Below are 6,000 nucleotides of genomic sequence, written 5' to 3' on the forward strand. Positions count from 1 at the left end.
CCCTCCCATTCCATCTGCAGCCCACCCATTCCATGTGTATCATCCATGTACAGCAGCCCCCTCCCATTCCATCTGCAGCATCTGCAGCCCCCTCTTCCATGTGTATCATCCATGTACAGCAGCCCCTTTCTTTCATGAACAGCTCCCTTGAGCATCAATTTCCTTTTTCATGAGTTGCTCCCCATTTTCACCCTCCTCTTTCATATGTAGCAACCCCTCCTTCATGTCCAGGTGCCCCTTGGCCTGCAGACAACCAAGGCTCAGGCCTTTGTGGTTTTTCCCACAATCCGGCCCTGAATGTTCATTAATGCACATTTAATTTATTGAAGGAAAAAAAAAGTATACCAATACTTATAAAACCCATGTGGAAAAGTAACTTCCCCTTTCAGTTACTTACTCCAAATTTTAATTCAGAGAACTGGTAAGACTAGCCTAAACATACCCCACTTTTCTTGCTGCCAGCCTTAATCCATTTAAACATCACTTAAATAAAACCTTTCAAGCAAATTGGATTTGCCTAAAAGGTCTTAAAGAGGAGCTCCAGTGAAAATAATGTAATAAAAAAGTGCTTCATTTTTACAATAATTATGTATAAATGATTTAGTCAGTGTTTGCCCATTGTAAAATCTTTTAAATCCCTGATTTACATTCTGACATTTATTACATGGTGACATTTTTACTGCTGGCAGGTGATGTAGCTGCTGCATGTTTTTTTGGGCAGTTGTAAACAGTTGTAAACAGCTATTTCCCACAATGCAGCAAGGTTCACAGACTTGAAACTGCAAAGAGTAGGTACTCAGAATTTCTTTGTGTGAGGGGTTTCACCACAATATCAGCCATGCAGCGCCCCCTGATGGTCGGTTTGTGAAAAGGAATAGATTTCTCATGTAAACAGGGGTATCAGCTACTGATAAAGAGATAAAGTTCAATTCTTGGTCGGAGTTTCTCTTTAAAGTGTACTGACAAGAAGTAAAAGCTTTATACATACCTGGGGCTCCCTCCAGCAACCTACGCGGAGATCACTCCCATGCCAGCATCCAAAGCCTCCTGGATCATCCCGTAGCAGCCCCATTATCTTCTGCCAGTCGGTGCAGGCGCCATGTGGCCAAGCGCACTCCCCGCCTCGCTCCCACGGCTGGGAGCTTACTGCGCTTGTGCAGTAGTACTGCGCTCCCAGGTAAAGGGAGCACAGCAGGGCGGGTGTGTGCGGCTGGCCACGCATGCACAGTACACCAAACTGGCTGTGGAGAACAGGCTGCTACGGGATGATCCAGGGGGCTTTGGACGCCGGCGTGCGAGCAATCTGCATGGAGGCGGCTGGAAGACGTCCCAGGTATGTATAAAACTTTAACTTCTTGTTGTCTCAGGTTCACTTTAACAAGCACTGCACCGTGGCTTGATAAAAATAAATTCTAGAGGAGCTCCCCCCCCCAAAAAAAATGGCTGAAATTAGCTGGGAAAGGACAGCCCACCTGTCTATAACATTTCTGGAACTTCAGCAATGCACCAAACCAAACCGGTGGCAGCCAGAGCCATTATCTTCAAGTGGGGAGAACTTTGGCCAGTGGTAAATATTTCTAGGGTGGATTCCTACAGCACATGACAAACTCACCAAGGAATTCACATACCCAGATGAGCATCTAAGGAACCATGGGCCTGTCTTAGATAAGTTAATGTCTGGAATTCCCAATTCCCCCATTAGAAAAAAAAGACACTGGTTAAACTGATATTCATGGAGGACCTGCATGGGGAAAACCAGCACAACTGAACATGAACAACATTTGCCCCGCATAATTAACCCATGATGCCCTTGATGGTAGTGTAGTGTGATTGTGTGGGCATGCTTTGCTATTTTAGGGTGGGCGAATTGTTATAAATCCAGTATTCTCCCAGAAGCACAAAAAAATTCTGATCATAAGTCCACAAACTGAAGCTCGAGCACAATTGGGTAATGCAGCAGAACAATACACAAGAGCAAGGTCAACTCTAAATGTCTGAAGAAATAACTAAATTCAGGTTTTTGTATGGCCTTGTCAATTTTTTTGACAAGGCCATACTATGTCATACAGGAAGAGCGATCCTAAGGCAGCGCAGATCAGTAAGGAACCCGCACTGTGACCATTGCCAGGACCAGAGCCGGGTCTCTTATAAAGCAAGGTGAAACATTTGCATCTGGTGCAGAGATTACAGGAGCAGTGTTTGCTGTTACACTAACAGCATGCAGTCAGAGTAAGAGGAGAAAAAGCAAGTGGGGAAAAGCAGCTAGTTGTGTTGTGTGAGGAATCTGACAGAGAGTGAGGAGAGGGGGGGCAGGAAAGCAGCAGTATTTCATTTGACTTGCACAGCAAGTAAGGGAGGAGGTGTATGATTAAGGACAAGTGTGTGTGTGGGGGGGGGAGGGGGGCACGTGCATCCTCACATGTTTGCCTCAAGCAGCAAAAAGTCTAGTGTAAGAAACTATGTGTTTCTATCGGCAACAACACACCTTTATTCCGGCACCAGCAACTCATTAGTAAGAGCTGCAAACACGACTCTCATCACAGCAAAACAGCATAGGAGATAGAACTTCTTTAGGCGTCTTCCAAGTTCCAAAGTGTTTATTTCAGTAAACAGATATACAGATACAGTTCGTTACATCTTAGCAAAGCAGATTCTTCTGTAGTAAGTCCGTTGCGTTCCAGCTTCTTGATTACCTTCCTAATGAATGGTAATCAGGTTATCTTCTTTCTATACTAAGTTACATCTAAACTAAGTATATACAGATACAGATAGAGCATACAAGATGTCAAAACATAATGTAAAGGATAGCGGAGATGCCGCCGCATGGCCAAGCGGCATGGCGGCTATCTCCGCGTATCAGCCGGCGGCCTCTGCCGTGCAGCTACATGCTGCTGCTTTGCCTGGTCCTTCTAATGCACATAGAGAGCTACGCGCGCACGCGCCAGGACCTTTATGCAAGTAAAAGAGGAGTCAGCTGATCAGCCTTATCTGTCTGTATGTTGCTGACCCTGCTTGTCTGACCTTCCTATTCTCACTAGTGGGTCTAGCCATTAGTAAGGAATTTCTGAGAGCTGTCACCTACTCTCTAGGTGATCAGTCTTTGCAGCACTGTCTGCAACACTTGCTCCTCAAGTGTCTGCTAGCTGCAGTAGAGTCTTAATCACCCGCTCCTCGGGTGATCATCCTTGCAGCTCAGTCAGTGGTCCCTGCTCCTCAGGTGTCAACTGGCTGCAGTACAGTCTGAATCCCCTGCTCCTCAGGGGATCCCTGGCTGTAGTATAGTCTTAATCACCTGCTCCTCAGGTGATCATCCTTGCAGCACAGTCAGTGGTCCCTCCTCCTCAGGTGTCCACTGGCTGCAGTACAGTCAGTGGTTCCTGCTCCTCAGGTGCTCACTGGCTGCAGTGCAGCCTGAATTCCCTGCCCCTCAGGGGATTCTTGGTTGCAGTATTGTCTGTATCTCCCGCTTCTCGGGAGATCTCCTCTTTCATTACTGTCGCACCAAAACACAATTCCACATTGGTTGTCCTGTGTCTAGCTATACTAGTATTATTGGTCATTCTGCAGGTCTCCACATAATCAGGTATAGCATCTGTATTATTGGTGATTCTGCAGATCACCAATAATCAGAAAAATCTGTGTTGCTGACACCAATTGTTACAGAACAGCAGACCAAACATTATGGACGCACTGCGCAGCCAAGTTGAAGGCCTGGTCACCTTGGTGAATAACCTCATCGGGGTGGTTGATGCCCAACAGATTCAGATCACACAACTGTCTGGGTCAGTGCAGGTCCTTCAAATGGCTGTTAATACAGTGCAATCCCCTCCAGTCACCGACCTTTCGCATGTCCGTACCTGAAAAGTTTTCTGGACATAGATCTGGCTTTCAGAACGTTAGAAATCGGGTGCTATCTTATTTTGAGTTGAGGCCTACCTTGTCAGGAACTGAGCCTCAGAGGGTAACATTCATAAAGACCCTTTTGTCAGGGGATTCTCAAACATGGGCATATAGCCTTCATGCAGAGCATGAGGCGTTATCCTCAGTTCAGGAATTTTAAGGCCATGGCCATTATATATGATGATCCGGATATTGCTTCCACTGCTGAAAGGAAGCTTAAGACTCTTAGGCAGGGTCGTGATCCGGTGGAGGTTTATGCTGCTGAGTTCAGGAAGTGGGCTGTATCAGCTAGATGGGGAACATACGCACTGTTAGACTGTTTTCTGTCAGGTTTATCTGATGCAGTTTCTGATTTGATGTTAGGACATCCTGAGCCCAAGTCCATAGACGATGCTATTTCTTTAGCAGTACGGGTAGATCATCGCTTACGCTATCAGAGGCAAACCCGTGGAAGAAATCCTGTAAGATATGTCTCCTACGCCTCCTCTCCACCCTCGTCGCCTCCGCCTGAGCTGATGCAAATCGGAAACTCCAGGTTGACGCGGGTGGAAAAGAATCGCAGAAAATCAGAAAAACTCTGTCTATACTGTGCTGAGGAGGGTCATATGGTTCAGAATTGTCCTAAGAAGTCGGGGACACGCTGCCGCCTAGGAGTAGTCAGAGGTAATACCCTAGGCGAGCAGTCTTTACCTCTAAACAATAATCATCTGCTCCTTCCATGTTCCATTACATGGGAAGCTCGGACTATATCCACAGAAGCCTTTGTGGACTCCGGCTCTGCAGCCAATTTTATTGATTATGAGTTGGTAAAAAAATTGGGGATTCCCTTACTCCCTCTAGAGCGGCAGATTCTGGTCACAGCAATGGATGACTCTCCATTACAGAGTAGACAGCCTCTTTTCCAAACCCCCTTATTAGTGTGCAATATAGGGGTATTACATAAAGAGAAATTACAGTTCCTTGTCCTGCAAATGGCAACCTCAACCATTATCCTCGGTATGCCCTGGTTGCAACTCCACTCCCCTCAGATTGACTGGGCTTCAGGTTAGCTACAGAGCTGGTCAACCCATTGTCATCATCATTGTTTGGAGAGAGTTGCTGTTTGCACTACTAAGATACAGGTTAAAGGAGTGCCAGTACAGTATGCAGAATCCGCTGACGTGTTTTGTCCCAAGTCTGCAGATAAACTCCCGCCTCACCGAAGTTTCGATTGTCCCATAGAGTTAAGATCCGGTTGTATGCCTCCTAGAGGTCATCTTTATAATCTGTCAGGACCTGAGAAAGTGGCAATGCGGGAGTACATTAAAGAAAACCTGGCCAAAGGCTTCATCCGTCCATCCCGGTCACCAGCTGGGGCTGGCTTCTTTTTCGTACAGAAAAAGGACGGTGGGCTTAGACCCTGCATTGACTATCGTGGTTTAAATAAGATCACAGTAAAAAATCGTTACCCATTGCCACTGATTGACGATTTGTTCGCTCAGGTGACCAATGCCAGTATCTTCTCCAAATTGGACCTACGAGGTGCATACAACCTAGTACGCATTAGGGACGGTGACAAATGGAAGACGGCGTTCAACACGCCCGACGGGCACTACGAGTATCTGGTTATGCCCTTCGGGTTGTGTAACGCCCCTGCCGTCTTCCAGGAGTTAATCAATGAGGTTTTCAGGGAGGTACTGGGGAAGTTTGTGCTAGTGTATCTAGACGACACACTGATTTTTTCTCCTAATTTGACAGAGCATCGTAAACACGTCAAGTTTGTGTTAAGAAAACTAAGACAGAATTCGCTGTACGCAAAGCTAGAAAAGTGCCTCTTCGAGGTCACGACAGTTCCTTTTTTGGGATATATTATCTCCACTTCTGGTCTCTCCATGGATCCAGAGATAGTCTCTGCTGTTTTGGAGTGGCCTCAACCTGTAGGATTGAAGTGACCTCATTAATTGATGCCCTATGTGTGTGTGGGGAGGTGCGCTTAGGCTTACTGCACCACCATGGCCCGGCGTCTGTCTCCGTTCATCTGTAAACCGGCTCGTTCCAAAGTCTAGGTCATCAGGGATGACACAGGCGCAGTATGTCCGAGGGAGTACTCACACACTCGCA

This window comes from Hyperolius riggenbachi, chromosome 1, assembly GCF_040937935.1.
Source record: "Hyperolius riggenbachi isolate aHypRig1 chromosome 1, aHypRig1.pri, whole genome shotgun sequence".
In the NCBI taxonomy this organism is placed as follows: Eukaryota; Metazoa; Chordata; class Amphibia; order Anura; family Hyperoliidae; genus Hyperolius; species Hyperolius riggenbachi.